We start from the raw sequence: 21,727 nt of genomic DNA, 5'->3' as shown, positions 1-21,727 counted from the left end.
GTAGTGACATGTGGCCTGACGCTCCTCGGGGCGCGTCTTGCTTGGGCCTCTCTACTGGAGGCGCTCAGACAGACCCAGTGTTGACATGTGACAAGACGCTCCTCGGGGCGCGTCTTGCTTGGGCCTCTCTCATGGAGGTGCTCAGTCAGAACCAGAGGTGACATGTGGCAAGACGTTCCTCGGGGCGCGTCTTGCTTGGGCCTCTCTCCTGGAGGCCCTCTGTCAGACCCAGTGTTAACATGTGGCAAGAAGCTCCTCCAAGCGCATCTTGCTTTGGCCTCTCTCCTGGAGGCGCTCAGTCAGACCGAGTGCTGACATGTGGCAAGAAGCTCCTCGGGGCGCGTCTTGCTTGGGCTTCTCTCCTGGAGGCCCTCAGTAAGACCCATTGTTGACATGTGGCAAGACGCTCCTCGGGGCGCGTCTTGCTTGGGCTTCTCTCCTGGAGGACCTCAGTCAGACCCATTGTTGACATGTGGCAAGACGCTCCTCGGGGCGCGTCTTGCTTGGGCCTCTCTCCAGAAGGCCCTCAATCAGACCCAGTGTTGACACGTGGCAAGACGCTCCTCGGGGCGCGTCTTGCTTGGGCCTCTCTCCTGGAGGCGCTCAGTCAGACTGAGTAAAGACATGTGGCCTGACGCTCCTCGGGGCGCGTCTTGCTTGGGCTTCTCTCCTGGAGGCCCTCAGTCAGACACATTGTTGACATGTGGCAAGACGCTCCTCCGGGCGCGTCTTGCTTGGGCTTCTCTCCTGGAGGCCCTCAGTCAGACACATTGTTGACATGTGGCAAGACGCTCCTCGGGGCGCGTCTTGCTTGGGCTTCTCTCCTGGAGGCCCTCAGTCAGACCCATTGTTGACATGTGGCAAGACGCTCCTCGGGGCTCGTCTTGCTTGGGCTTCTCTCCTGGAGGCGCTCAGAAAGACCCAGTGTTGACATGTGACAAGACGCTCCTCGGGGCGCGTCTTCCTTGGGCCTCTCTACTGGAGGCCCTCTGTCAGACCCAGTGTTGACATGTGGCAAGACGCTCCTCCGAGCACATCTTGCTTGGGACTCTCTCCTGGAGGCCCTCAGTCAGACCCATTGTTGACATGTGGCAAGACGCTCCTCGGGGCGCGTCTTGCTTGGGCCTCTCTCCTGGAGGCGCTCAGTCAGACCCAGTGTTGGCATGTGGCTAGACGCTCCTCAGGGCGCATCTTGGTTGAGCCTCTCTCCTGGAGGCGCTCAGTCAGACCCAGTGGTGACATGTAGCAAGACGCTCCTCGGGGCGCGTATTGCTTGGGCCTCTCTCCTGGATGCCCTCTGTCAGACCGAGTGTTGACATGTGGCAAGACACTTCTCGGGGCGCGTCTTGCTTGGGTTTCTCTCATGGAGGCCCTCAGTCAGACCCAGTGTTGACATGTGTCAAGACGCTCCTCTGGGCGTGTCTTGCTTGGGCCTTTCTCCTGGAGGCGCTCAGTCAGACCCAGTGTTGACATGTGGCAAGACGCTCCTCGGGGAGCGTCTTGCTTGGGCCTCTCTCCTGGAGGCGCTCAGTCAGAACCAGAGGTGACATGTGGCAAGACGCTCCTCGGGGCGCGTCTTGCTTGGGCCTCTCTCCTGGAGGCCCTCTGTCAGACCCAGTTTTGACATGTGGCAAGACGCTCCTCCGAGCGCATCTTGCTTGGGACTCTCTCCTGGAGGCCCTCAGTCAGACCCATTGTTGACATGTGGCAAGACGCTCCTCGGGGCGCGTCTTGCTTGGGCCTCTCTCCTGGAGGCGCTCAGTCAGACCCAGTGTTGACATGTGGCAAGACTCTCCTCGTGGCGCATCTTGCTTGGGCCTCTCTCCTGGAGAAGCTCAGTCAGACCCAGTGGTGACACGTGGCAAGACGCTCCTCGGGGCGTGTCTTGCTTGGGCCTCTCTCCTGGAGGCGCTCAGTCAGACCCAGTGTTGACACGTGGCAAGACGCTCCTCGGGGCGCGTCTTGCTTGGGCCTCTCTCCTGGAGGCGCTCAGTCAGACCCAGTGTTGGCATGTGGCAAGACGCTCCTCAGGGCGCGTCTTGGTTGGGCCTCTCTCCTGGAGGCGCTCAGTCAGACCCAGTGGTGACATGTGGCAATACGCTCCTCGGGGCGTGTATTGCTTGGGCCTCTCTCCTGGATGCCCTCTGTCAGACCGAGTGTTGACATGTTGCAAGACTCTCCTCGGGGCGCGTCTTGCTTGGGCTTCTCTCATGGAGGCCCTCAGTCAGACCCAGTGTTGACATGTGTCAAGACGCTCCTCGGGGCGTGTCTTGCTTGGGCTTCTCTCCTGGAGGCCCTCAGTCAGACCCATTGTTGACATGTGGCAAGACGCTCCTCGGGGCATGTCTTGCTTGGGCCTCTCTCCTGGAGAAGCTCAGTCAGACCCAGTGGTGACACGTGGCAAGACGCTCCTCGGGGCGTGTTTTGCTTGGGCCTCTCTCCTGGAGGAGCTCAGTCAGACCCAGTGTTGACACGTTGCAAGACGCTCCTCGGGGCGCGTCTTGCTTGGGCCTCTCTCCTGGAGGCGCTCAGTCAGACCCAGTGTTGGCATGTGGCAAGACGCTCCTCAGGGCGCGTCTTGGTTGGGCCTCTCTCCTGGAGGAGCTCAGTCAGACCCAGTGGTGACATGTGGCAAGACGCTCCTCGGGGCGTGTATTGCTTGGGCCTCTCTCCTGGATGCCCTCTGTCAGACCGGGTGTTGACATGTGGCAAGACTCTCCTCGGGGCGCGTCTTGCTTGGGCTTCTCTCATGGAGGCCCTCAGTCAGACCCAGTGTTGATATGTGGCAAGACGCTCCTCGGGGCGCGTCTTGCTTGGGCTTCTCTCCTGGAGGCCCTCAGTCAGACCCATTGTTGACATGTGGCAAGACGCTCCTCGGGGCACGTCTTGCTTGGGCCTCTCTCCTGGAGGCGCTCAGTCAGACCGAGTAGTGACATGTGGCAAGACGCTCCTCGGGGCGCGTCTTGCTGGGGCTTCTCTCATGGAGGCACTCAGTCAGACCCAGTGTTGACATGTGGCAAGACGCTCCTCGGGGCGCGTCTTGCTTGGACCTCTCTCCTGGAGGCGCTCAGTCAGACCGAGTAGTGACATGCGGCAAGACGCTCCTCGGGGGGCGTCTTGCTTGGACCTCTCTCCTGGAGGCGCTCAGTTAGACCGAGAAATGACATGTGATAAGACGCTCCTCGGGGCGCGTCTTGCTTGGGCCTCTCTCCTGGAGGCGCTCAGTCAGACCGAGTGCTGACATAAGGCAAGACGCTCCTCGGGGCGCGTCTTGCTTGGGCCTCTCTCCTGGAGGCGCTCAGTCAGACCGAGTGCTGACATAAGGCAAGACGCTCCTCGGGGTGCGTCTTGCTGGGGACTCTCTCCTGGAGGCGCTCTGTCAGACCCAGTGTTGACACGTGGCAAGACGCTCCTCGGGGCGCGTATTGCTTGGGCCTCTCTCCTGGATGCCCTCTGTCAGACCGAGTGTTGACATGTGGCAAGACTCTCCTCGGGGCGCGTCTTGGTTGGGCCTCTCTCCTGGAGGCGCTCAGTCAGACCCAGTGGTGACATGTAGCAAGACGCTCCTCGGGGCGCGTATTGCTTGGGCCTCTCTCCTGGATGCCCTCTGTCAGACCGAGTGTTGACATGTGGCAAGACTCTCCTTGGGGCGCGTCTTGCTTGGGCTTCTCTCATGGAGGCCCTCAGTCAGACCCAGTGTTGACATGTGTCAAGACGCTCCTCGGGGAGTGTCTTGCTTGGGCCTCTCTCCTGGAGGTGCTCAGTCAGACCCAGTGGTGACACGTGGCAAGACGCTCCTCGGGGCGCATCTTGCTTGGGCCTCTCTCCTGGAGGCGCTCAGTCAGACCCAGTGTTGACACGTGGCAAGACGCTCGTCGGTGCGCGTCTTGCTTGGGCCTCTCTCCGGGAGGCGCTCAGTCAGTCCCAGTGTTGAAATATGGCAAGACGCACCTCGCGGCGCGTCTTGCTTGGGCCTCTCTCCTGGAGGCGCTCAGTCAGACCGAGTGCTGACATAAGGCAAGACGCTCCTCGGGGCGCGTCTTGCTGGGGCCTCTCTCCTGGAGGCGCTAATTCAGACCCAGTGCTGACATGTGGCAAGACGCTCCTCGGGGCGCGTCTTGCTTGGGCCTCTCTCCTGGAGAAGCTCAGTCAGACCCAGTGGTGACACGTGGCAAGACGCTCCTCGGGGCGCGTCTTGCTTAGGCCTCTCTCCTAGAGGCGCTCAGTCAGACCCAGTGTTGACATGTGGCAAGACACTCCTCGGGGAGCGTCTTGCTTGGGCCTCTCTCCTGGAGGCGCTCAGTCAGACCCAGTGTTGGCATGTCGCAAGACGCTCCTCAGGGCGCGTCTTGGGTGGGCCTCTCTCCTGGAGGCGCTCAGTCAGACCCAGTGGTGACATGTAGCAAGACGCTCCTCGGGGCGCGTATTGCTTGGGCCTCTCTCCTGGATGCCCTCTGTCAGACCGAGTGTTGACATGTGGCAAGACTCTCCTCGGGGCGCGTCTTGCTTGGGCTTCTCTCATGGAGGCCCTCAGTCAGAACCAGTGTTGACATGTGTCAAGACGCTCCTCGGGGCGTGTCTTGCTTGGGCCTCTCTCCTGGAGGTGCTCAGTCAGACCCAGTGTTGACATGTGGCAAGACGCTCCTGGGGCCCGTCTTGCTTGGGCTGCTCTCCTGGAGGCCCTCACTCAGACCCATTGTTGACATGTGGCAAGACGCTCCTCGGGGCATGTCTTGCTTGGGCCTCTCTCCTGGAGGCGCTCAGTCAGACCGAGTAGTGACATGTGGCAGGACGCTCCTCGGGGCGCGTCTTGCTGGGGCATCTTTCATGGAGGCGCTCAGTCAGACCGAGTAGTGACATGTGGCAAGACGCTCCTCGGGGCGCGACTTGCTTGGGCCTCTCTCCAGAAGGCCCTCAATCAGACCCAGTGTTGACACGTGGCAAGACGCTCCTCGGGGCGCGTCTTGCTTGGGCCTCTCTCCTGGAGGCGCTCAGTCAGACTGAGTAGTGACATGTGGCCTGACGCTCCTCGGGGCGCGTCTTTCTTGGGCCTCTCTCCTGGAGGCGCTCAGTCAGACCCAGTGGTGACATGTGGCAAGACACTCCTCGGGGCTCGTCTTGCTTGGGCCTCTCTCCTGGAGGCGCTCTGTCAGACCGAGTGCTGACATGTGGCAAGACGCTCCTCCGGGCGCATCTTGCTTGGGCCTCTCTCCTGGAGGCGCTCAGTCAGACCGAGTGCTGACATGTGGCAAGACGCTCCTCGGGGCGCGTCTTGCTTGGGCTTCTCTCCTGGAGGCCCTCAGTCAGACCCATTGTTGACATGTGGCAAGACGCTCCTCGGGGCGTGTCTTATTTGGGCCTCTCTCCTAGAGGCCCTCAGTCAGACCCAGTATTGACATGTGGCAAGACGCTCCTCGGGGCGCGTCTTGCTTGGGCTTCTCTCCTGGAGGCCCTCAGTCAGACCCATTGTTGACATGTGGCAAGACCCTCCTCGGGGCACGTCTTGCTTGGGCCTCTCTCCTGGAGGCGCTCAGTCAGACCGAGTAGTGACATGTGGCAAGACGCTCCTCGGGGCGCGTCTTGCTTGGACCTCTCTCCTGGAGGCGCTCAGTTAGACCGAGTAGTGACATGTGGCAAGACGCTCCTCGGGGCGCGTCTTGCTTGGGCCTCTCTCCTGGAGGCGCTCAGTCAGACCGAGTGCTGACATAAGGCAAGATGCTCCTCAAGCCGCGTCTTGCTGGGGCCTCTCTCCTGGAGGTGCTCAATCAGACCCAGTGGTGACACATGGCAAGACGCTCCTCGGGGCGCGTCTTGCTTGGGCCTCTCTCCTGGAGGCGCTCAGTCAGACCGAGTGCTGACATAAGGCAAGATGCTCCTCAAGCCGCATCTTGCTTGGGCCTCTCTCCTGGAGAAGCTCAGTCAGACCCAGTGTTGACACGTGGCAAGACGCTCCTCGGGGCGCGTCTTGCTTGGGCCTCTCTCCTGGAGGCGCTCAGTCAGACCCAGTGGTGACATGTGGCAAGACGCTCCTCAGGGCGCGTCTTGGTTGGGCCTCTCTCCTGGATGCCCTCTGTCAGACCGATTGTTGACATGTGGCAAGACTCTCCTCGGGGCGCGTCTTGCTTGGGCTTCTCTCATGGAGGCCCTCAGTCAGACCCAGTGTTGACATGTGTCAAGACGCTCCTCGGGGCGTGTCTTGCTTGGGCCTCTCTCCTGGAGGCGCTCAGTCAGACCCAGTGTTGACATGTGGCAAGACGCTCCTCGGGGCGCGTCTTGCTTGGGCTTCTCTCCTGGAGGCCCTCAGTCAGACCCATTGTTGACATGTGGCAAGACGCTCCTCGGGGCATGTCTTGCTTGGGCCTCTCTCCTGGAGAAGCTCAGTCAGACCCAGTGGTGACATGTGGCAAGACGCTCCTCGGGGCGTGTTTTGCTTGGGCCTCTCTCCTGGAGGCGCTCAGTCAGACCCAGTGGTGACATGTGGCAAGACGCTCCTCGGGGCGCGTCTTGCTTGGGCTTCTCTCCTGGAGGCCCTCAGTCAGACCCATTGTTGACATGTGGCAAGACGCTCCTCGGGACACGTCTTGCTTGGGCCTCTCTCCTGGAGGCGCTCAGTGAGACCGAGTAGTGACATGTGGCAAGACGCTCCTCGGGGTGCGTCTTGCTGTGGCTTCTCTCATGGAGGCACTCAGTCAGACCCAGTGTTGACATGTGGCAAGACGCTCCTCGGGGCGCGTCTTGCTTGGACCTCTCTCCTGGAGGCGCTCAGTCAGACCGAGTAGTGACATGTGGCAAGACGCTCCTCGGGGCGCGTCTTGCTTGGACCTCTCTCCTGGAGGTGCTCAGTTAGACCGAGAAGTGACATGTGGCAAGACGCTCCTCGGGGCGGCTCTTGCTTGGGCCTCTCTCCTGGAGGCGCTCAGTCAGACCGAGTGCTGACATAAGGCAAGACGCTCCTCGGGGCGCGTCTTGCTGGGGACTCTCTCCTGGAGGCGCTTCGTCAGACCCAGTGTTGACATGTGGCAAGACGCTCCTCGTGGCGCGTCTTGCTTGGGCCTCTCTCCTGGAGGCGCTCAGTCAGACCCAGTATTGACATGTGGCAAGACGCTCCTCGGGGCGCGTCTTGCTTGGACCTCTCTCCTGGAGGCGCTCAGTCAGACCGAGTAGTGACATGTGGCAAGACGCTCCTCGGGGCGCGTCTTGCTTGGACCTCTCTCCTGGAGGCGCTCAGTTAGACCGAGAAGTGACATGTGGCAAGACGCTCCTCGGGGCGGCTCTTGCTTGGGCCTCTCTCCTGGAGGCGCTCAGTCAGACCGAGTGCTGACATAAGGCAAGACGCTCCTTGGGGAGCGTCTTGCTGGGGACTCTCTCCTGGAGGCGCTCAGTCCGACCCAGTGTTGACATGTGGCAAGACGCTCCTCGTGGCGCGTCTTGCTTGGGCCTCTCTCCTGGAGGCGCTCAGTCAGACCCAGTATTCACATGTGGCAAGACGCTCCTCGGGGCGCGTCTTGCTTGGGCCTCTCTCCTGGAGAAGCTCAGTCAGACCCAGTGGTGACACGTGGCAAGACGCTCCTCGGGGCGCGTCTTGCTTGGGCCTCTCTCCTGGAGGCGCTCAGTCAGACCCAGTGTTGACACGTGGCAAGAAGCTCCTCGGGGCGCGTCTTGCTTGGGCCTCTCTCCTGGAGGCGCTCAGTCAGACCCAGTGTTGGCATGTGGCAAGACGCTCCTCAGGGCGCGTCTTGGTTGGGCCTCTCTCCTGGAGGCGCTCAGTCAGACCCAGTGGTGACCTGTAGCAAGACGCTCCTCGGGGCGCGTATTGCTTGGGCCTCTCTCCTGGATGCCCTCTGTCAGACCGAGTGTTGACATGTGGCAAGACTCTCCTTGGGGCGCGTCTTGCTTGGGCTTCTCTCATGGAGGCCCTCAGTCAGACCCAGTGTTGACATGTGTCAAGACGCTCCTAAGGGAGTGTCTTGCTTGGGCCTCTCTCCTGGAGGCGCTCAGTCAGACCCAGTGGTGACACGTGGCAAGACGCTCCTCTGGGCGCATCTTGCTTGGGCCTCTCTCCTGGAGGCGCTCAGTCAGACCCAGTGTTGACATGTGGCAAGACGCTCGTCGGTGCGCGTCTTGCTTGGGCCTCTCTCCTGGAGGCGCTCAGTCAGACCCAGTGTTGAAATATGGCAAGACACTCCTCGAGGCGCGTCTTGCTTGGGCCTCTCTCCAGAAGGCCCTCAATCAGACCCAGTGTTGACACGTGGCAAGACGCTCCTCGGGGCGCGTCTTGCTTGGGCCTCTCTCCTGGAGGCGCTCAGTCAGACCGAGTGCTGACATAAGGCAAGACGCTCCTTGGGGCGCGTCCTGCTGGGGCCTCTCTCCTGGAGGCGCTCAGTCAGACCCAGTGCTTACATGTGGCAAGACGCTCCTCGGGGCGCGTCTTGCTTGGGCCTCTCTCCTGGAGGCGCTCAGTCAGACCCAGTATTGACATGTGGCAAGACGCTCCTCGGGGCGCGTCTTGCTTGGGCCTCTCTCCTGGAGAAGCTCAGTCAGACCCAGTGGTGACACGTGGCAAGACGCTCCTCGGGGCGCGTCTTGCTTGGGCCTCTCTCCTGGAGGCGCTCAGTCAGACCCAGTGTTGACACGTGGCAAGACGCTCCTTGGAGCGCGTCTTGCTTGGGCCTCTCTCCTGGAGGCGCTCAGTCAGACCCAGTGTTGGCATGTCGCAAGACGCTCCTCAGGGCGCGTCTTGGTTGGGCCTCTCTCCTGGAGGCGCTCAGTCAGACCCAGTGGTGACATGTAGGAAGACGCTCCTCGGGGCGTGTATTGCTTGGGCCTCTCTCCTGGATGCCCTCTGTCAGACCGAGTGTTGACATGTGGCAAGACTCTCCTCGGGGCGCGTCTTGCTTGGGCTTCTCTCATGGAGGCCCTCAGTCAGAACCAGTGTTGACATGTGTCAAGACGCTCCTCGGGGCGTGTCTTGCTTGGGCATCTTTCATGGAGGCGCTCAGTCAGACCGAGTAGTGACATGTGGCAAGACGCTCCTCGGGGCGCGTCTTGCTTGGACCTCTCTCCTGGAGGCGCTCAGTTAGACCGAGAAGTGACATGTGGCAAGACGCTCCACGGGGCGCGTCTTGCTGGGGCCTCTCTCCTGGAGGCGCTCAATCAGACCCAGTGGTGACACGTGGAAAGAAGCTCCTCGGGACGCGTCTTGCTTGGGCCTCTCTCCTGGAGGCGCTCAGTCCGACCCAGTGGTGACACGTGGCAAGACGCTCCTCGGGGCGCGTCTTGCTTGGGCCTCTCTCCTGGAGGCGCTCAGTCAGACCCAGTGTTGACACGTGTCAAGACGCTCGTCGGGGCGCGTCTTGCTTGGGCCTCTCTCCTGGAGGCGCTCAGTCAGACCCAGTGTTGACATGTGGCAAGACACTCCTCGGGGCGCGTCTTGCTTGGGCCTCTCTCCTGGAGGCGCTCAGTCAGACCGTGTGCTGACATGTGGCAAGAAGCTCCTCGGGGCGCGTCTTGCTTGGGCTTCTCTCCTGGAGGCCCTCAGTAAGACCCATTGTTGACATGTGGCAAGACGCTCCTCGGGGTGCGACTTGCTTGGGCCTCTCTCCAGAAGGCCCTCAATCAGACCCAGTGTTGACACGTGGCAAGACGCTCCTCGGGGCGCGTCTTGCTTGGGCTTCTATCCTGGAGGCGCTCAGTCAGACTGAGTAGTGACATGTGGCCTGACGCTCCTCGGGGCGCGTCTTGCTTGGGCCTCTCTCCTGGAGGCGCTCAGTCAGACCCAGTGGTGACATGTGGCAAGACACTCCTCGGGGCTCGTCTTGCTTGGGCCTCTCTCCTGGAGGCGCTCAGTCAGACCGAGTGCTGACATGTGGCAAGACACTCCTCGGGGCTCGTCTTGCTTGGGCCTCTCTCCTGGAGGCGCTCAGTCAGACCCAGTGTTGACACGTGTCAAGACGCTCGTCGGGGCGCGTCTTGCTTGGGCCTCTCTCCTGGAGGCGCTCAGTCAGACAGAGTGCTGACATGTGGCAAGACGCTCCTCGGGGCGCGTCTTGCTTGGGCTTCTCTCCTGGAGGCCCTCAGTCAGACCCATTGTTGACATGTGGCAAGACGCTCCTCGGGGCGCGTCTTATTTGGGCCTCTCTCCTGGAGGCCCTCAGTCAGACCCAGTGTTGACATGTGGCAAGACGCTCCTCGGGGCGCGTCTTGCTTGGGCTTCTCTCCTGGAGGCCCTCAGTCAGACCCATTGATGACATGTGGCAAGACGCTCCTCGGGGCACGTCTTGCTTGGGCCTCTCTCCTGGAGGCGCTCAGTCAGACCGAGTAGTGACATGTGGCAAGACGCTCCTCGGGGCGCGTCTTGCTTGGACCTCTCTCCTGGAGGCGCTCAGTTAGACCGAGTAGTGACATGTGTCAAGACGCTCCTCGGGGCGTGTCTTGCTTGGGCCTCTCTCCTGGAGGCGCTCAGTCAGACCCAGTGTTGACGTGTGGCAAGACGCTCCTCGGGGCGCTTCTTGCTTGGGCTTTTCTCCTGGAGGCCCTCAGTTAGACCCATTGTTGACATGTGGCAAGACGCTCCTCGGGGCGCGTCTTGCTGGGGCTTCTCTCATGGAGGCCCTCAGTCAGACCCATTGTTGACATGTGGCAAGACGCTCCTCGGGGCGCGTCTTGCTTGGGCTTGTCTCCTGGAGGCGCTCAGTCAGACCGAGTGCTGACATAAGGCAAGATGCTCTTCAGGGCGCGTCTTGCTTGGGCCTCTCTCCTGGAGAAGCTCAGTCAGACCCAGTGGTGACACGTGGCAAGACGCTCCTCGGGGCGTGTCTTGCTTGGGACTCTCTCCTGGAGGGGCTCAGTCAGACCCAGTGTTGACATGTGGCAAGACGCTCCTCAGGGCGCGTCTTGGTTGGGCGTCTCTCCTGGAGGCGCTCAGTCAGACCCAGTGGTGACATGTGGAAAGACGCTCCTCGGGGCGTGTATTGCTTGGGCCTCTCTCCTGGATGCCCTCTGTCAGACCGAGTGTTGACATGTGGCAAGACTCTCCTCGGGGCGCGTCTTGCTTGGGCTTCTCTCATGGAGGCCCTCAGTCAGACCCACTGTTGACATGTGTCAAGAAGCTCCTCGGGGCTTGTCTTGCTTGGGCCTCTCTCCTGGAGGCGCTCAGTCAGACCCAGTGTTGACATGTGGCAAGACGCTCCTCGGGGCGCGTCTTGCTTGGGCCTCTCTCCTGGAGGCGCTCAGTCAGACCCAGTATTGACATGTGGCAAGACGCTCCTCGGGGTGCGTCTTGCTTGGGCCTCTCTCCTGGAGAAGCTCAGTCAGACCCAGTGGTGACACGTGGCAAGACGCTCCTCGGGGCGCGTCTTGCTTGGGCCTCTCTCCTGGAGGCGCTCAGTCAGACCCAGTGTTGACACGTGGCAAGAAGCTCCTCGGGGCGCGTCTTGCTTGGGCCTCTCTCCTGGAGGCGCTCAGTCAGACCCAGTGTTGGCATGTGGCAAGACGCTCCTCAGGGCGCGTCTTGGTTGGGCCTCTCTCCTGGAGGCGCTCAGTCAGACCCAGTGGTGACATGTAGCAAGACGCTCCTCGGGGCGCGTATTGTTTGGTTCTCTCTCCTGGATGCCCTCTGTCAGACCGAGTGTTGACATGTGGCAAGAATCTCCTTTGGGCGCGTCTTGCTTGGGCTTCTCTCATGGAGGCCCTCAGTCAGACCCAGTGTTGACATGTGTCAAGACGCTCCTCGGGGAGTGTCTTGCTTGGGCCTCTCTCCTGGAGGCGCTCAGTCAGACCCAGTGGTGACACGTGGCAAGACGCTCCTCGGGGCGCATCTTGCTTGGGCCTCTCTCCTGGAGGCGCTCAGTCAGACCCAGTGTTGACACGTGGCAAGACGCTCGTCGGTGCGCATCTTGCTTGGGCCTCTCTCCTGGAGGCGCTCAGTCAGACCCAGTGTTGACATATGGCAAGACACTCCTCGGGGCGCGTCTTGCTTGGGCCACTCTCCAGAAGGCCCTCAATCAGACCCAGTGTTGACACGTGGCAAGACGCTCCTCGGGGCGCGTCTTGCTTGGGCCTCTCTCCTGGAGGCGCTCAGTCAGACCGAGTGCTGACATAAGGCAAGACGCTCCTCGGGGGCGCGTCTTGCTGGGGCCTCTCTCCTGGAGGCGCTCAGTCAGACCCAGTGCTGACATGTGGCAAGACGCTCCTCGGGGCGCGTCTTGCTTGGGCCTCTCTCCTGGAGGCGCTCAGTCAGACCCAGTATTGACATGTGGCAAGACGCTCCTCGGGGCGCGTCTTGCTTGGGCCTCTCTCCTGGAGAAGCTCAGTCAGACCCAGTGGTGACACGTGGCAAGACGCTCCTCGGGGCACGTCTTGCTTGGGCCTCTCTCCTGGAGGCGCTCAGTCAGACCCAGTGTTGGCATGTCGCAAGACGCTCCTCAGGGCGCGTCTTGGTTGGGCCTCTCTCCTGGAGGCGCTCAGTCAGACCCAGTGTTGGCATGTCGCAAGACGCTCCTCAGGGCGCGTCTTGGTTGGGCCTCTCTCCTGGAGGCGCTCAGTCAGACCGAGTGTTGACATGTGGCAAGACTCTCCTCGGGGCGCGTCTTGCTTGGGCCTCTCTCCTGGAGGCGCTCAGTCAGACCCAGTATTGACATGTGGCAAGACGCTCCTCGGGGCGCGTCTTGCTTGGGCCTCTCTCCTGGAGAAGCTCAGTCAGACCCAGTGGTGACACGTGGCAAGACGTTCCTCGGGGCGCGTCTTGCTTGGGCCTCTCTCCTGGAGGCGCTCAGTCAGACCCAGTGTTGACACGTGGCAAGACACTCCTCGGGGCGCGTCTTGCTTGGGCCTCTCTCCTGGAGGCGCTCAGTCAGACCCAGTGTTGGCATGTCGCAAGACGCTCCTCAGGGCGCGTCTTGGTTGGGCCTCTCTCCTGGAGGCGCTCAGTCAGACCCAGTGTTGACACGTGGCAAGACGCTCCTCGGGGCGCGTCTTGCTTGGGCCTCTCTCCTGGAGGCGCTCAGTCAGACCCAGGGTTGGCATGTCGCAAGACGCTCCTCAGGGCGCGTCTTGGTTGGGCCTCTCTCCTGGAGGTGCTCAGTCAGACCGAGTGTTGACATGTGGCAAGACTCTCCTCGGGGCGCGTCTTGCTTGGGCTTCTATCCTGGAGGCACTCAGTCAGACTGAGTAGTGACATGTGGCCTGACGCTCCTCGGGGCGCGTCTTGCTTGGGCCTCTCTCCTGGAGGCGCTCAGTCAGACCCAGTGGTGACATGTGGCAAGACACTCCTCGGGGCTCGTCTTGCTTGGGCCTCTCTCCTGGAGGCGCTCAGTCAGACCGAGTGCTGACATGTGGCAAGACGCTCCTCCGGGCGCGTCTAGCTTGGGCCTCTCTCCTGGAGGCGCTCAGTCAGACAGAGTGCTGACATGTGGCAAGACGCTCCTCGGGGCGCGTCTTGCTTGGGCTTCTCTCCTGGAGGCCCTCAGTCAGACCCATTGTTGACATGTGGCAAGACGCTCCTCGGGGCGCGTCTTATTTGGGCCTCTCTCCTGGAGGCCCTCAGTCAGACCCAGTGTTGACATGTGGCAAGACGCTCCTCGGGGCGCGTCTTGCTTGGGCTTCTCTCCTGGAGGCCCTCAGTCAGACCCATTGTTGACATGTGGCAAGACGCTCCTCGGGGCACGTCTTGCTTGGGCCTCTCTCCTGGAGGCGCTCAGTCAGACCGAGTAGTGACATGTGGCAAGACGCTCCTCGGGGCGCGTCTTGCTTGGACCTCTCTCCTGGAGGCGCTCAGTTAGACCGAGTAGTGACATGTGTCAAGACGCTCCTCGGGGCGTGTCTTGCTTGGGCCTCTCTCCTGGAGGCGCTCAGTCAGACCCAGTGTTGACGTGTGGCAAGACGCTCCTCGGGGCGCTTCTTGCTTGGGCTTTTCTCCTGGAGGCCCTCAGTTAGACCCATTGTTGACATGTGGCAAGACGCTCCTCGGGGCGCGTCTTGCTTGGGCCTCTCTCCTGGAGGCGCTCAGTTAGACCGAGTAGTGACATGTGACAAGACGCTCCTCGGGGCGCGTCTTGCTGGGGCTTCTCTCATGGAGGCGCTCAGTCAGACCGAGTGCTGACATGTGGCAAGAAGCTCCTCGGGGCACGTCTTGCTTCGGCTTCTCTCCTGGAGGCCCTCAGTCAGACCCATTGTTGACACGTGGCAAGACGCTCCTCGGGGCGTGTCTTGCTTCGGACTCTCTCCTGGAGGGGCTCAGTCAGACCCAGTGTTGACATGTGGCAAGACGCTCCTCAGGGCGCGTCTTGGTTGGGCGTCTCTCCTGGAGGCGCTCAGTCAGACCCAGTGGTGACATGTGGAAAGACGCTCCTCGGGGCGTGTATTGCTTGGGCCTCTCTCCTGGATGCCCTCTGTCAGACCGAGTGTTGACATGTGGCAAGACTCTCCTCGGGGCGCGTCTTGCTTGGGCTTCTCTCATGGAGGCCCTCAGTCAGACCCACTGTTGACATGTGTCAAGAAGCTCCTCGGGGCTTGTCTTGCTTGGGCCTCTCTCCTGGAGGCGCTCAGTCAGACCCAGTGTTGACATGTGGCAAGACGCTCCTCGGGGCGCGTCTTGCTTGGGCTTCTCTCCTGGAGGCCCTCAGTCAGAGCCATTGTTGACATGTGGCAAGACGCTCCTCGGGGCACGTTTTGCTTGGGCCTCTCTCCTGGAGGCGCTCAGTCAGACCGAGTGCTGACTTAAGGCAAGACGCTCCTCGGGGCGCGTCTTGCTTGGGCCTCTCTCCTGGAGGCGCTCAGTCAGACCGAGTGCTGACATAAGGCAAGACGCTCCTCGGGGTAAGTCTTGCTTGGGCCTCTCTCCTGGAGAAGCTCAGTCAGACCCAGTGGTGACTCGTGGCAAGACGCTCCTCGGGGCGCGTCTTGCTTGGGCCTCTCTCCTGGAGGCGCTCAGTCAGACCCAGTGTTGACACGTGGCAAGAAGCTCCTCGGGGCGCGTCTTGCTTGGGCCTCTCTCCTGGAGGCGCTCAGTCAGACCCAGTGTTGGCATGTGGCAAGACGCTCCTCAGGGCGCGTCTTGGTTGGGCCTCTCTCCTGGAGGCGCTCAGTCAGACCCAGTGGTGACATGTAGCAAGACGCTCCTCGGGGCGCGTATTGTTTGGGCCTCTCTCCTGGATGCCCTCTGTCACACCGAGTGTTGACATGTGGCAAGAATCTCCTTGGGGCGCGTCTTGCTTGGGCTTCTCTCATGGAGGCCCTCAGTCAGACCCAGTGTTGACATGTGTCAAGACGCTCCTCGGTGCGCATCTTGCTTGGGCCTCTCTCCTGGAGGCGCTCAGTCAGACCCAGTGTTGACACGTGGCAAGACGCTCGTCGGTGCGCATCTTGCTTGGGCCTCTCTCCTGGAGGCGCTCAGTCAGACCCAGTGTTGACATGTGGCAAGACGCTCCTGGGGCCCGTCTTGCTTGGGCTTCTCTCCTGGAGGCCCTCAGTCAGACCCATTGTTGACATGTGGCAAGACGCTCCTCGGGGCATGTCTTGCTTGGGCCTCTCTCCTGGAGGCGCTCAGTCAGACCGAGTAGTGACATGTGGCAAGACGCTCCTCGGGGCGCGTCTTGCTGGGGCATCTTTCATGGAGGCGCTCAGTCAGACCGAGTAGTGACATGTGGCAAGACGCTCCTCGGGGCGCGTCTTGCTTGGACCTCTCTCCTGGAGGCGCTCAGTTAGACCGAAAAGTGACATGTGGCAAGACGCTCCACGGGGCGCGTCTTGCTTGGGCCTCTCTCCTGGAGGCGCTCAGTCAGACCGATTGCTGACATAAGGCAAGACGCTCCTCGGGGCGCGTCTTTCTGGGGCCTCTCTCCTGGAGGCCCTCAATCAGACCCAGTGGTTACACGTGGCAAGACGCTCCTCGGGACGTGTCTTGCTTGGGCCTCTCTCCTGGAGGCGCTCAGTCCGACCCAGTGGTGACACGTGGCAAGATGCTCCTCGGGGCGCGTCTTGCTTGGGCCTCTCTCCTGGAGGCGCTCAGTCAGACCCAGTGTTGACACGTGGCAAGACGCTCGTCGGGGCACGTCTTGCTTGGGCCTCTCTCCTGGAGGCGCTCAGTCAGACCCAGTGTTGACATGTGGCAAGACACTCCTCGGGGCGCGTCTTGCTTGGGCCTCTCTCCTGGAGGCGCTCAGTCAGACCGAGTGCTGACATGTGGCAAGAAGCTCCTCGGGGCGCGTCTTGCTTGGGCTTCTCTCCTGGAGGCCCTCAGTAAGGCCCATTGTTGACATGTGGCAAGACGCTCCTCGGGGTGCGACTTGCTTGGGCCGCTCTCCAGAAGGCCCTCAATCAGACCCAGTGTTGACACGTGGCAAGACGCTCCTCGGGGCGCGTCTTGCTTGGGCCTCTCTCCTGGAGGCGCTCAGTCAGACTGAGTAGTGACATGTGGCCTGACGCTCCTCGGGGCGCGTCTTGCTTGGGCCTCTCTCCTGGAGGCGCTCAGTCAGACCCAGTGGTGACATGTGGCAAGACACTCCTCGGGGCTCGTCTTGCTTGGGCCTCTCTCCTGGAGGCGCTTAGTCAGACCGAGTGCTGACATGTGGCAAGACGCTCCTCGGGGCGCGTCTTGCTTGGGCCTCTCTCCTGGAGGCGCTCAGTCAGACCGAGTGCTGACATGTGGCAAGACGCTCCTCGGGGCGCGTCTTATTTGGGCCTCTCTCCTGGAGGCCCTCAGTCAGACCCAGTGTTGACATGTGGCAAGACGCTCCTCGGGGCGCGTCTTGCTTGGGCTTCTCTCCTGGAGGCCCTCAGTCAGACCCATTGTTGACATGTCGCAAGACGCTCCTCGGGGCACGTCTTGCTTGGGCCTCTCTCCTGGAGGCGCTCAGTCAGACCGAGTAATGACATGTGGCAAGACGCTCCTCGGGGCGCGTCTTGCTTGGGCCTCTCTCCTGGAGGCGCTCAGTCAGACCGAGTGCTGACATAAGGCAAGATGCTCCTCTGGGTGCGTCTTGCTGGGGCCTCTCTCCTGGAGGTGCTCAATCAGACCCAGTGGTGACACGTGGCAAGACGCTCCTCGGGGCGCGTCTTGCTTGGGCCTCTCTCCTGGAGGAGCTCAGTCAGACCCAGTGGTGACACGTGGCAAGACGCTCCTCGGGGCGCATCTTGCTTGGGCCTCTCTCCTGGAGGCGCTAAGTCAGACCCAGTGTTGACACGTGGCAAGACGCTCCTCGGGGCGAATCTTGCTTGGGCCTCTCTCCTGGAGGCGCTCAGTCAGACCCAGTGTTGACATGTGGCAAGACGCTCCTCGGGGCGCGTCTTGCTTGGGCCTCTCTCATGGAGGCCTCTGTCAGACCCAGTGTTGACATGTGTCAAGACGCTCCTCGGGGAGCATCTTGCTTTGGCCTCTCTCCTGGAGGCGCCTGACATTTGGCAAGAAGCTCCTCGGGGCGCGTCTTGCTTGGGCTTCTCTCATGGAGGCCCTCAGTCAGACCCAGTGTTGACATGTGTCAAGACGCTCCTCAGGGCGTGTCTTGCTTGGGCCTCTCTCCTGGAGGCGCTCAGTCAGACCCAGTGTTGACGTGTGGCAAGACGCTCCTCGGGGCGCTTCTTGCTTGGGCTTCTCTCCTGGAGGCCCTCAGTCAGACCCATTGTTGACATGTGGCAAGACGCTCCTCGGGGCGTGTCTTGCTTGGGCCTGTCTCCTGGAGGCGCTCAGTCAGACCGAGTGCTGACATAAGGCAAGATGCTCCTCAGGGCGCGTCTTGCTTGGGCCTCTCTCCTGGAGAAGCTCAGTCAGACCCAGTGGTGACACGTGGCAAGACGCTCCTCGGGGCGTGTCTTGCTTGGGCCTCTCTCCTGGAGGCGCTCAGTCAGACCCAGTGTTGACATGTGGCAAGACGCTCCTCAGGGCGCGTCTTGGTTGGGCCTCTCTCCTGGAGGCGCTCAGTCAGACCCAGTGGTGACATGTGGCAAGACGCTCCTCGGGGTGTGTATTGCTTGGGCCTCTCTCCTGGATGCCCTCTGTCAGACCGAGTGTTGACATGTGGCAAGACTCTCCTCGGGGCGCGTCTTGCTTGGGCTTCTCTCATGGAGGCCCTCAGTCAGACCCAGTGTTGACATGTGGAAAGACACTCCTCGGGGCGCGTCTTGCTTGGGCTTCTCTCCTGGAGGCCCTCAGTCAGACCCATTGTTGACATGTGGCAAGACGCTCCTCGGGGCACGTCTTGCTTGGGCCTCTCTCCTGGAGGTGCTCAGTCAGACCGAGTAGTGATATGTGGCAAGACGCTCCTCGGGGCGCGTCTTGCTTGGGCCTCTCTCCTGGAGGCGCTCAGTCAGACCGATTGCTGACATAAGGCAAGACGCTCCTCGGGGCGCGTCTTGCTGGGGCCTCTCTCCTGGAGGCGCTCAATCAGACCCAGTGGTGACACGTGGCAAGACGCTCCTCGGGACGTGTCTTGCTTGGGCCTCTCTCCTGGAGGCGCTCAGTCCGACCCAGTGGTGACACGTGGCAAGACGCTCCTCGGGGCGCGTCTTGCTTGGGCCTCTCTCCTGGAGGCGCTCAGTCAGACCCAGTGTTGACACGTGGCAAGAAGCTCGTCGGGGCACGTCTTGCTTGGGCCTCTCTCCTGGAGGCGCTCAGTCAGACCCAGTGTTGACATGTGGCAAGACACTCCTCGGGGCGCGTCTTGCTTGGGCCTCTCTCCTGGAGGCGCTCAGTCAGACCGAGTGCTGACATGTGGCAAGAAGCTCCTCGGGGCGCGTCTTGCTTGGGCTTCTCTCCTGGAGGCCCTCAGTAAGACCCATTGTTGACATGTGGCAAGACGCTCCTCGGGGTGCGACTTGCTTGGGCCGCTCTCCAGAAGGCCCTCAATCAGACCCAGTGTTGACACGTGGCAAGACGCTCCTCGGGGCGCGTCTTGCTTGGGCCTCTCTCCTGGAGGCGCTCAGTCAGACTGAGTAGTGACATGTGGCCTGACGCTCCTCGGGGCGCGTCTTGCTTGGGCCTCTCTCCTGGAGGCGCTCATTCAGACCCAGTGGTGACATGTGGCAAGACACTCCTCGGGGCTCGTCTTGCTTGGGCCTCTCTCCTGGAGGCGCTTAGTCAGACCGAGTGCTGACATGTGGCAAGACGCTCCTCCGGGCGCGTCTTGCTTGGGCCTCTCTCCTGGAGGCGCTCAGTCAGACCGAGTGCTGACATGTGGCAAGACGCTCCTCGGGGCGCGTCTTATTTGGGCCTCTCTCCTGGAGGCCCTCAGTCAGACCCAGTGTTGACATGTGGCAAGACGCTCCTCGGGGCGCGTCTTGCTTGGGCTTCTCTCCTGGAGGCCCTCAGTCAGACCCATTGTTGACATGTGGCAAGACGCTCCTCGGGGCACGTCTTGCTTGGGCCTCTCTCCTGGAGGCGCTCAGTCAGACCGAGTAGTGACATGTGGCAAGACGCTCCTCGGGGCGCGTCTTGCTTGGACCTCTCTCCTGGAGGCGCTCAGTTAGACCGAGTAGTGACATGTGGCAAGACGCTCCTCGGGGCGCGTCTTGCTTGGGCCTCTCTCCTGGAGGCGCTCAGTCAGACCGAGTGCTGACATAAGGCAAGATGCTCCTCTGGGTGCGTCTTGCTGGGGCCTCTCTCCTGGAGGTGCTCAATCAGACCCAGTGGTGACACGTGGCAAGACGCTCCTCGGGGCGCGTCTTGCTTGGGCCTCTCTCCTGGAGGCGCTCAGTCAGACCCAGTGGTGACACGTGGCAAGACGCTCCTCCGGGCGCATCTTGCTTGGGCCTCTCTCCTGGAGGCGCTAAGTCAGACCCAGTGTTGACATGTGGCAAGACGCTCATCGGGGCGCGTCTTGCTTGGGCCTCTCTCATGGAGGCCTCTGTCAGACCCAGTGTTGACATGTGTCAAGACGCTCCTCGGGGAGCATCTTGCTTTGGCCTCTCTCCTGGAGGCGCTCAGTCAGACCGAGTGCTGACATGTGGCAAGAAGCTCCTCGGGGCGCGTCTTGCTTGGGCTTCTCTCATGGAGGCCCTCAGTCAGACCCAGTGTTGACATGTGTCAAGATGCTCCTCAGGGCGTGTCTTGCTTGGGCCTCTCTCCTGGAGGCGCTCAGTCAGACCCAGTGTTGACGTGTGGCAAGACGCTCCTCGGGGCACTTCTTGCTTGGGCTTCTCTCCTGGAGGCCCTCAGTCAGACCCATTGTTGACATGTGGCAAGACGCTCCTCGGGGCGTGTCTTGCTTGGGCCTGTCTCCTGGAGGCGCTCAGTCAGACCGAGTGCTGACATAAGGCAAGATGCTCCTCAGGGCGCGTCTTGCTTGGGCCTCTCTCCTTGAGAAGCTCAGTCAGACCCACTGGTGACACGTGGCAAGACGCTCCTCGGGGCGTGTCTTGCTTGGGCCTCTCTCCTGGAGGCGCTCAGTCAGACCCAGTGTTGACATGTGGCAAGACGCTCCTCAGGGCGCGTCTTGGTTGGGCCTCTCTCCTGGAGGCGCTCAGTCAGACCCAGTGGTGACATGTGGCAAGACGCTCCTCGGGGCGTGTATTGCTTGGGCCTCTCTCCTGGATGCCCTCTGTCAGACCGAGTGTTGACATGTGGCAAGACTCTCCTCGGGGCGCGTCTTGCTTGGGCTTCTCTCATGGAGGCCCTCAGTCAGACCCAGTGTTGACATGTGTCAAGACGCTCCTCGGGGCGTGTCTTGCTTGGGCCTCTCTCCTGGAGGCGCTCAGTCAGACCCAGTGTTGACATGTGGAAAGACACTCCTCGGGGCGCGTCTTGCTTGGGCTTCTCTCCTGGAGGCCCTCAGTCAGACCCATTGTTGACATGTGGCAAGACGCTCCTCGGGGCACGTCTTGCTTGGGCCTCTCTCCTGGAGGTGCTCAGTCAGACCGAGTAGTGATATGTGGCAAGACGCTCCTCGGGGCGCGTCTTGCTGGGGCTTCTCTCATGGAGGCACTCAGTCAGACCCAGTGTTGACATGTGGCAAGACGCTCCTCGGGGCGCGTCTTGCTTGGGCTTCTCTCCTGGAGGCCCTCAGTCAGACCCATTGTTGACATGTGGCAAGACGCTCCTCGGGGCACGTCTTGCTTGGGCCTCTCTCCTGGAGGCGCTCAGTCAGACCGAGTAGTGACATGTGGCAAGACGCTCCTCGGGGCGCGTCTTGCTTGGACCTCTCTCCTGGAGGCGCTCAGTTAGACCGAGTAGTGACATGTGGCAAGACGCTCCTCGGGGCGCGTCTTGCTTGGGCCTCTCTCCTGGAGGCGCTCAGTCAGACCGAGTGCTGACATAAGGCAAGATGCTCCTCTGGGTGCGTCTTGCTGGGGCCTCTCTCCTGGAGGTGCTCAATCAGACCCAGTGGTGACACGTGGCAAGACGCTCCTCGGGGCGCGTCTTGCTTGGGCCTCTCTCCTGGAGGAGCTCAGTCAGACCCAGTGGTGACACGTGGCAAGATGCTCCTCGGGGCGCATCTTGCTTGGGCCTCTCTCCTGGAGGCGCTAAGTCAGACCCAGTGTTGACACGTGGCAAGACGCTCCTCGGGGCGAATCTTGCTTGGGCCTCTCTCCTGGAGGCGCTCAGTCAGACCCAGTGTTGACACGTGGCAAGACGCTCGTCGGGGCGCGTCTTGCTTGGGCTTCTCTCCTGGAGGCCCTCAGTAAGACCCATTGTTGACTTGTGGCAAGACGCTCCTCGGGGTGCGACTTGCTTGGGCCGCTCTCCAGAAGGCCCTCAATCAGACCCAGTGTTGACACGTGGCAAGACGCTCCTCGGGGC

The sequence above is a fragment of the Nothobranchius furzeri genome, chromosome 10, assembly GCF_043380555.1.
Source record: "Nothobranchius furzeri strain GRZ-AD chromosome 10, NfurGRZ-RIMD1, whole genome shotgun sequence".
Lineage (NCBI taxonomy): Eukaryota > Metazoa > Chordata > Actinopteri > Cyprinodontiformes > Nothobranchiidae > Nothobranchius > Nothobranchius furzeri.
The sequence above is the reverse complement of the archived record's forward strand: the minus strand, read 5'-3'. Positions refer to the sequence as shown.